This window comes from Panthera uncia (genome assembly GCF_023721935.1).
Source record: "Panthera uncia isolate 11264 chromosome B2 unlocalized genomic scaffold, Puncia_PCG_1.0 HiC_scaffold_24, whole genome shotgun sequence".
Taxonomy (NCBI): Eukaryota; Metazoa; Chordata; class Mammalia; order Carnivora; family Felidae; genus Panthera; species Panthera uncia.
This window is the reverse complement of record NW_026057580.1, coordinates 83220532-83230419: the sequence shown is the minus strand read 5'-3', so window position 1 is coordinate 83230419 and position 9888 is coordinate 83220532. Positions and strand designations below refer to the sequence as shown.

At 37.4% G+C, this 9888-nt stretch overlaps 1 pseudogene; it reads left to right on the top strand.

Moving 5' to 3' along the window:
- Window positions 1-655: 655 nt before the first annotated feature.
- Window positions 656-1090, top strand: LOC125939136 (60S ribosomal protein L27a-like; annotated as a pseudogene).
- The last annotated feature ends 8798 nt before the right edge of the window (window positions 1091-9888 follow it).

Here is a 9888-nt window from a genome sequence, read left to right as displayed (position 1 = left end):
AAAATCTGGTCTTGGCCAATTTTGGTGTGGCCAGGAAGATAGCTTGACTCTTAACAGGGATTAGTTGGGATAGGCACACTATTTCCCATTGTCTCTCAAACCTTAGTCCTTTCCTCTGAGCTCGGAACAGCCTTTTTGGCGATAATGCCTTTGTTTTTGAGTAGGAGGACTTGTTAGACCACAAACTTCCAGACTCAATTTTTGTATATCCTCATGAAAATTCTCAAATTTCTCTACTGAATGTAAACATATGTGCAATGTGTTTAAATTGAAACTTACTGAGTTTTGGCAAAATTTCCCTCAAGTGAATAGGGTGGTGCATTTGTATTGATCGAGTTGTTTGGGACATTAAAGTGATAAGACACAATAATCTAAATTTGGGATATACTAGTATGCCTGCCTCAGGCCATGACCTGTCCTGTCACTTTTGCTCCTTCTGGATTTCTTTGGAATTTACTGCCCTTTTTGCCTATTTGTCTGACATTTGACTTAAATCCCTTCATTTTGTTGTTTCTTTTATATTTACATATTATGACCTTTCACCCTCTCCATTTGCATCTTTCTCAAACTATATTCCAGGGTGGCTACCCCAATCTAGATATAATGCTGATAACATTAAAAAAATGAATTAAACTCTTTTGTCTGGGCTGCTGACATGCCATCCAGACTGGGGAAGACCCAGAAACTTTGGGGCCACGTGAAACACGGCCACAGCCAAATTGGCAAGCCCTGGAATCACCCCAGAGGCTGAGGTAATCCTGGTGGCATGCATCACCACAGGATCAATGTTGGCAAATATCACCCAGGTTACTTTGGAGAAGTTGGCATGAGGCATTATGACTTAAGGAAGAACCAGAACTTCCGCCCAACTGACATCCTTGATGAACTGTGAACCTTGGTCAGTGAGCAGACAAGGGTAAATGCTGTCAAAAACAAGAATGGAGCTGCTCCTATCATTGATGTGGTACGATCAGGCTACTATAAAGTTTTGGGAAAGGGAAAGCTATCAAAATGGCCTGTCATCATGAAGGCCAAATTCGTCAGTAGAAGAGCCAAGGAGAAGATTAAGGATGCCTGTGTGTTGGCTTGAAGCCACATGGAGGGAGTTTCATTAAATTCTAACAAGTGCTTTTCAAAAAAGTAAATGGATTAAAAAAGTTCCAAGGGACCTCATAAAAAGCACCATGTAGATATGGTTCATAATTCCCAGAGTTTTTAACAAAAGGCTTACAATCCTGATCTAGACAAATGTAGATATGACAACTGAAAAACAATAGGTTGATATAATACAATTATAAATTATTACTATTTGAACCTAGCAAATGAACATCTTGAGTACATAAATAAAAATGAACTGCAAATTGGAGTAGAAATCAAGGATAACTGAGGTTATCCTTTGAAACTCAGAGTCAAAGGGGAAAATTCATAGGATTTCTTTTTTTTTTTTTAAACTATCTCAGTATTTTTTTCTTTATTATTAATTTTATTTTTTAAATTAACATCCAAATTAGTTAGCATATAGTGCAACAATGATTTCAAGAGTAGATTCCTTATTGCCCCTTACCCATTTAGCCCATCCCCCCTCCCACAACCCCTCCAGTAACCCTCTGTTTGTTCTCCATATTTAAGAGTCTCTTATGTTTTGTCCCCCTCCCTGTTTTTATATTATTTTTGCTTCCCTTCCCTTGTGTTCATCTGTTCTCTGTCTTAAAGTCCTCATATGAGTGAAGTCATATGATATTTGTCTTTTTCTGACTAATTTTGCTTAGCATAATACGATCTAGTTCCATCCACGTAGTTGCAAACGGCAAGATTTCATTTTTTCGAAGCCGAGTAATACTCCATTGTGTGTGTGTGTATATACATATATGTGTATATATATACACGTATATATGTGTACATATATACACGTGTATATATATACACGTATATATATGTACACATATATACGTGTATATATATATGTATATGTACATATATACATATACACATATACTTATACATATATAGATATATATACACATATATATATACATACACATATATATATACACCACATCTTTTTTATCCATTCATCCATCGATGGACATTTGGGCTCTTTCCATACTTTGGCTATTGTTGATAGTGCTGCTATAAACATGGGGGTGCATGTGTCCCTTCAAAACAGCATACCTGTATCCCATGGATAAATACCTAGTATTGCAATCGCTGGGTCGTAGGGTAGTTCTATATATTTTTAATTTTTTGAGGGACTTCCATACTGTTTTCCAGAGTGGCTGCACCAGCTTGCATTCCCACCAGCAATACAAAAGAGATCCTCTTTCTCCGCATCCTCGCCAACATCTGTTGTAGCCTGAGTTGTTAATGTTAGCCATTCTGACAGGTGTAAGGTGGTATCTCATTGTGGTTTTGATTTGTATTTCCCTGATGATGAGTAATGTTGAGCATTTTTTCATGTTGGTTGGCCATCTGGATTTCTTCTTTGGAGAAGTGTCTATTCATGTCTTTTGCCCGTTTCTTCACTGGATTGTTTGTTTTTTGGGTGTTGAGTTTCATAAGTTCTTTATAGCTTTTGGATACTAACCCTTTATCTGATATGTCGTTTGCAAATATCTTCTCCCATTCTGTCGGTTGCCTTTTAGTTTTGCTGATTGTTTCCTTCACTGTGCAGCAGCTTTTTATTTTGATGAGGAGCCAATAGTTCATTTTTGCTTTTGTTTCCCTTGCCTCCAGAGATGTGTTGAGTAAGAAGCTGCTGCAGCCAAGGTCAAAGAGGTTTTGCCTGCTTTCTCTTTGAGGAATTTGAAGGTTTCCTTTCTTACATTGAGGTCTTTCATCCATTTTGAGTTTGTGTACGGTGTAAGAAAATGGTTCAGGTTCATTCTTCTGCATGTCGCTGTCCAGTTTTCCCAGCACCACTTGCTGAAGAGATGGTCTTTATTCCATTGGATATTCTTTCCTGTTTGGTCGAAGATTAGTTGGCCATACGTTTGTGGGTCCATTTCTGGGTTCTCTATTCTGTTCCATTGATCTGAGTGTCTGTTCTTGTGCAGTACCATACTGTCTTGATGATTACAGCTTTGTAGTATAGCTTGAAGTCTGGGATTGTGATGCCTCCTACTTTGGTTTTCTTTTTCAAGATTGCTTTGGCTATTCAGGGTCTTTTCTGGTTCCATACAAATTTTAGGATTGTTTGTTCTAGCTCTGTGAAGAATGCTAGTGTTATTTTGATAGGGATTGCATTGAATATGTAGATTGCTTTGAGTAGTATCGACATTTTAACAATATTTGTTCTTCCTTTGTAGGTGCAGGGAATATTTTTCCATTTTTTTGTGTCTTCTTCCATTTCTTTCATAAGTTTTCTATAGTTTTCAGTGTATAGATTTTTCACCTCTTTGGTTAGATTTACTCCTAGGTATTTTATGGTTTTTAGTGCAACTGTAAATGGGATCGATTCCTTGATTTCTCTTTCTGTCGCTTCATTGTTGGTGTATAGGAATGCAACTGATTTCTGTGCATTGATTTTATATCCTGTAACTTTGCTGAATTCATGAATCAATTCTAGCAGTTTTTTTGTGGAATCTTTTGGGTTTTCTATATAGAGTATCAATTCATCTGTGAAGAGTGAAAGTTTGACCTCCTCCTGGCTGATTTGGATGCCTTTTATTTCTCTGTGTTGTCTGATTGCAGAGACTGAGACTTCCAATACTATGTTGAATAGCAGTGGCGAGAGTGGACATCCGTCTTGTTCCTGACCCTAGGGGGAAAGCTCTCAGTTTTTCCCCATTGAGGATGATATTAACATTGGGTCGTTCATATATAGCTTTTATGATCTTGAGGTATGCTCCTTCTATCCCTACTTTCTTGAGGGTTTTTATCAAGAAAGGATGCTGCATTTTGTCAAATGCTTTCTCTGCATCTATTGAGAGGATCATATGGTTCTTGTCCTTTCTTTTATTGATGTGATAAATCACATTGATTGTTTTGTGGATATCGAACCAGCTCTGCATCCCAGGTATAAATCCCACTTGGTTGTGGTGAATAATTTTTTTAATGTATTGTTGGATCCGGTTGGCTAATATCTTGTTAAAGATTTTTGCGTCCATGTTCATCAGGGAAATTGGTCTATAGTTCTCCTTTTTAGTGGGGTCTCTGTCTGGTTTAGTGGGGTCTCTGCCTCCTTTTTAGTGGGGTCTCAAGGTAATGCTGGCTGCATAGAAAGACTTTGGAAGTTTTCCTTCCATTTCTATTTTTTGGAACAGCTTGAAGAGAATAGGTGTTAACTCTTCCTTAAATGTTTGGTAGCATTCCCCTGGAAAGCCATCTGGCCTGGACTCTTGTTTTTTGGCAGATTTTTGATTACTAATTCGATTTCCTTACAGGTTATGGGTCTGTTCAAATTTTCTATTTCTTCCTATTTCAGTTTTGGTAGTGTATATGTTTTTAGGAATTTTTCCATTTCTTCCAGATTGCCCATTTTATTGGCATATAATTACTCATAATATTCTCTTATTATTGTTTTTATTTCTGTTGTGTTGGTTGTGATCTCTCCTCTTTCATTCTTGATTTTATTTATTTGGGTCCTTTCCTTTTTCTTCTTGATCAAACTGGCTAGTGGTTTATCAATTTTGTTAATTCTTTCAAAGAACCAACTTCTGGTTTCATTGATCTGTTTTTTTTTTTTTTTTTTTTGGTTTCGATAGCATTAATTTCTTCTCTAATCTTTATTATTTCCTGGCTTCTGCTGGTTTGGGGTTTTAGTTGCTGTTCTTTTTCCAATTTCTTAAGGCGTAAGGTTAGGTTGTGTATCTGGGATCTTTCTTCCTTCTTTAGGAAGACCTGGATTGCTATATACTTTCCTCTTATGACCACCTTTGCTGCGTCCCAGAGGTTTTGGGTTGTGGTGTTATCATTTTCATGGACTTCCTCTTTTTAATTTCCTCTTTAACTGCTTGGTTAACCCATTCATTCTTTAGTAGGATGTTCTTCAGTCTCCAAGTATTTGTTACCTTTCCAAATTTTTCTTGTGGTTGATTTCGAGTTTCGTAGCATTGTGGTCTGGAAATATGCATGGTGTGATCTCTATCTTTTTGTACTTACTTAGGACTGATTTGTGTCCCAGTATCTGGTCTATTCCATGTGCACTGGAGAAGAATGTATATTCTGCTGCTTAAGGATGAAATGTTCTGAATATATCTGTTGAGTTCATCTGGGCCAGTGTATCATTCAAAGCCATTGTTTCCCTGTTGTTTTTTTGATGAGATATGCTATCCATTACTGTGAGTGGGGTGTTGTAGTCTCCTACTATTATGGTATTACTATTGATGAGTTTCTCTATGTTTGTGATTAATTGCTTTATATATTGGGTGCTTCCACATTTGGCACATAAATGTTTACAATTGTTAGGTCTTCTTGGTGGATAGACCCCTTGATTATGATATAATGCCATTCTACATCTCTTGATACAGTCTTTATTTTAAAGTCTAGATTGTCTGATATAAGTATGGCTACTCTGGCTTTCTTTTGGTGACCATTAGCTTGATACATGGCTCTCCATCCCCTTATTTTCAATCTGAAGGTGTCTTTAGGTCTAAAGTGGGTCTCTTGTAAACAATATATAGATGGATATTGTTTTCTTATCCATTCTGTTACCCTATGTCTTTTGTTTGGAGCATTGGGTCCATGGATGTTTAGAGTGAGTACTGAAAGTTATGAATTTATTGCCATTATCATGCTTGTAGAATTGGAGTTTCTGGTCGTGTTCTCTGGTCCTTTCTAATCTTTGTTACTTTTGGTATTTATTTATTGGTATATATATTTGTTTTCATCTTTTCTCCCCTCAGAGAGTACCCCTTAAAATTTCTTGCAGGGTTTACTGGTCAAAAACTCCTTTAATTTTTGTTTGTTTGGGAAACTTTTTATCTCTCCTTCTATTTTGTATGACAGCCTTGCTGGATAAAGAATTCTTGGCTGCATATTTCTGATTCAGCACACTGAATATGTCCCGCCATTCCTTCCTGGCCTGCCAAGTTTCTGTGGACAGGTCTGCCGCAAACCTGATCTGTCTTCTCTTGTAGGTTAGGGACTATTTTTCCCTTGCTGCTTTCACGATTCTCTCCTTGCCTGAGTATTTTGTGAGTTTGACTATGATATGCCTTGTTGATGGTCAGTTTTTGTTGAATCTAATGGGTGTCCTCTGTGCTTCCTGGATTTTGATGTCTGTGTCTTTCCCCAGGTTAGGAAAGTTTTCTGCTATGATTTGCTCACACAACCCTTCTACCCCTGTTTTTCTCTCTTCATCTTCTGGGACCCCTGTGATTCTAATATTGTTCCTTTTTAATGAGTCACTGATTTCTCTACTTCTTAAATCATGGCCTTTTGCCTTAATCTTCCTCTTTTTTTTCTACTTCATTATTCTCTATAAGTTTGTTCTCTGTATCGCTGATTCTCTGTTCTGCCTTATCCATCCTTGCCTCTGCTGTATCAATCTGTGATTGCAGCTCAGTTATAGCGTTTTTAATTTTATTCTGGCCATTTTTTACTTCTTTTATCTCTGAAGAAAGGGATTCTAATCTATTTTTGACTCCAGCTAGTATTCTTATTATTGTGATTCTAAATTATGGTTCAGACATCTTGCTTGTGTTTGCGTTGGTTAAATCCCTGGGCGTCGTTTCTTTGTGCTCTTTCTTTTGGGGTGAATTCCTTCATTTCATCATTTTTAAGGGAGAAAAAGAATAACTGAGGTAGAAAAATTCAAATAAAAAAATTAAAATTAAAAAATATTAAAATTAAAAATTAAACACACACACACACAAATATAGAATAGATGATGCTAGATCCTAGGTGTGTTTTGGTCTGGGTGTTGAGTGGTTTGACAGATTAGAGAAAAAAAAGGGGGGAAGACAAAAAAAAAAAGGAAATCATTTGAGAATGAAAAAATGAATACACTGAATTAGACTAAAATGAGACCATGGGGGTAAAATAGAATTTGAAAAAATATACACAAAAGTAAAGAATATAGTAAAAAAAATTAAAGAAAATATTTTTAATAAAAATTAGAAATAAATATGAATTATTTTCTTTTTATGTATTCAAGAAAAAAGAAAAGAAACAAAAAGAAAAGATTAAAAAAAGAGAAAAAAAGGAAATCTTTTGAAAATTTGAAAAAGTGAATACACTGTAGTAGACTAAAATAAAATGATGGAAGTAAAATAGAATTTGAAAAAAATTACATAAAAGCAAAAGATATAGTGAAAAAATTAAATAAAAATATTTGTAATAGAAATTGAAAGTAAAAATCAAATTTTCCTCTTTCTGCATTCAAGAAAATGAAAAGAAACGTAAAGAGAAAAAGGGAAAAAGAAAGAAAAAAAGAAATTGTTTGAAAATTTGAAAAGGTGAATACACTGAAGTAGACTAAAATAAAATGATGGAAGTAAAATAGAATTTGAAAAAACTTACAAAAGTAAAAAATATAGTAATAAAAATAAATAAAAATAAAAATAGTAAGAAAAATATTTTAATAAAAATTGAAAATAAAAATGAATTTTTTCTCTTTCTGTATTCAAGAAAAATAAAAATAAAAATGAATTTGTTCTCTTTCTGTATTCAATGAGAGAAGGAAAAAAAAGAAAGACAATTGAAGAACCTGCTAACCCATTAAAGTAGGACTGAAATTACTTTGTTTTCCCCTAGAAATCATACTATGTAGCACTTTATAAACTAAGCGGGTGGTGTGACTTGTGTTCTTGAAGAGCAAAGTTGGCCTAGTTGGGTGGGGCTCAGTGTAACAGCTCCGCTGTCCACTAGATGGCGCTGCTATCCTACTGGGGTGGATTGTTGCGGGGCTCGTCAGTGTGTATGTGCATGCGTGGGAGGAGTGAAAATGGCGCCACCTAGCTACCCAGTCTGTTCTCCCGGATCAGCAATCGCGCACTTGTCCTCTGTCTTCAACTTTCGTCCACTCCCCACTTTTTCATTCTCCATGACCAGGCCTGAAGCAGTACCTCTCTACCGAGATTTTTCTCAGATGCGGCGGTTTTCCCTGGCCCCTTACTTCTGAAGGACTGCAGCTTTGACCTGTTCTGCCCCTCTGTGGGAGGGTTTCACCGAATAATGGCCAAATGAGCAATGGTAGAATAGCGGCTGCACCCAGGTACACCCGCTGGACCCTGTTGTTGCCAGTGCCCTGAGACTGCGGCCAGGTGCCAGCCTGCCCCAGAAAAAGTTCCCGAGATAGTGTAGCAGCAGTGTTTCAGGGATTATGGAAAATCACAACACACATCTGGCACCAGGCTTCACCCTAACAACTTTGTTCCAGCACCAGCAAATGTGGGCATTTTCTGGGGTCTGCTGGGACCAGGTGGCTTGGAACAGTCTCTACCAAATGTCCTTCCAGCAGTGGAGTCACTTTTCCCCATGTGGCCCAAGAACATCCTGGCCCCACTCTGTTCCTGGGGATTCACCCTTCCCATCAGAGCACTGCCAGGTATTGAGCTGAGGAGTTGCAGCCTTTGTGCTCCCCTTGTTTACAGTCTTAATGGAATTTAAACCCTCTCCTTTCTCCTTTCTCCCTTTTTAGTTTAGTCCCTGTGGCTGTTTCCAATTTTCCACTGTCTCTCCAGCTGCTTTTGGGGAAGGGTGCTTTTCCCGTGTTCTCCCTCCCCCCCCAGTCTCTCTCCTCTCTTTGTCTGCAAAAGTGGTTCCCTACCCTCCGTGCCTTCTTGCTCCCCAAATTCACCTCTTCGCACCGCGTACCTGCTGAATTCTGTGGTTTAGGTTGTGCAGATTGTTGTGTTAATCCTCCAGTCAGTTTTCTAGGTGTGTAGGATGGTTTAGTGTTGGTCTTGCTATATTTCATGTACGTGAGACACACAAAAAACTTCCATACTGTTCTGCCATCTTGGCTCCTCTCAAGATAACTCTTTTATAAGCAAGCTATTTTTAATTATTTTTATTTTCTTTGTGATTTTGTACTCCTTGCAAGCTAACATGTTACATAGATTCTGGCAGAAGATACAAGACTCCTGGTTCAGAAACAAAAGATCTTATTATCAGCAATAACAAAAACCAGAGTATCAGCATTTTCTTGTGCTGGTTCCTCATATCCTCGTTCCCAAAAGACAGTGCAAAGATTAGGTAATGTCTGTTCATGCAGCAGCTGGTTTTAAACTAGAGGTATTCTGAGAATAGAGAACCTGAATCTTTTTTTTTTTTTAAACATAATTTATTGTCAAATTGGCTAACATACAGTGTGTAAAGTGTGCTGTTGGTTTTTGGGGTAGATTCCCATGGTTCATCAGTTGCATACAACACCCAGTGCTCATCCCAACAAGTGTCCTCCTCAATGTCCATCACCCAGTTCCCCCTCTCCCTCACCGCCCCATCCACCCTCAGTTTGTTCTCTGTATTTAAGAGTCTCTTATGGTTTGTCTCCCTCCCTCTCTTTTATAATAGATAACAACTATTCCTGTCTTTTACTCTGAAGATAAACATGCTTTTTATTATACAAGATGATAGGCAAATCAGCCCTTTGCTTTGGTGGGAAACATTGTCTTCATCTTTCAAGGCTTTTTGTTTTACAAATATCCTTGAAAAGATATTCTGGAAAAATGATAGAAAGTGCCTCTGTGCTCAAGATATGGAAAAATGGAAGAGACCCATTTAGCTCAAAACCCTGTAGCTCAAAACAAAATTGGGCAAAACTGTGCCTCTTCTCTAGATATTCTATGCGTAAATCATTGAAGGGTCTGAGAAGCCTTTTCCTTTTCTGCCAGAACAGTGATACTAAGGTGACCTCAGATGGTTCAGAACATCTTAAGAGGAATTGACATTTTTGTCTTCTCTACTAGATAACTACAGTGGCAACATACAGCCAAATGCTCCTTT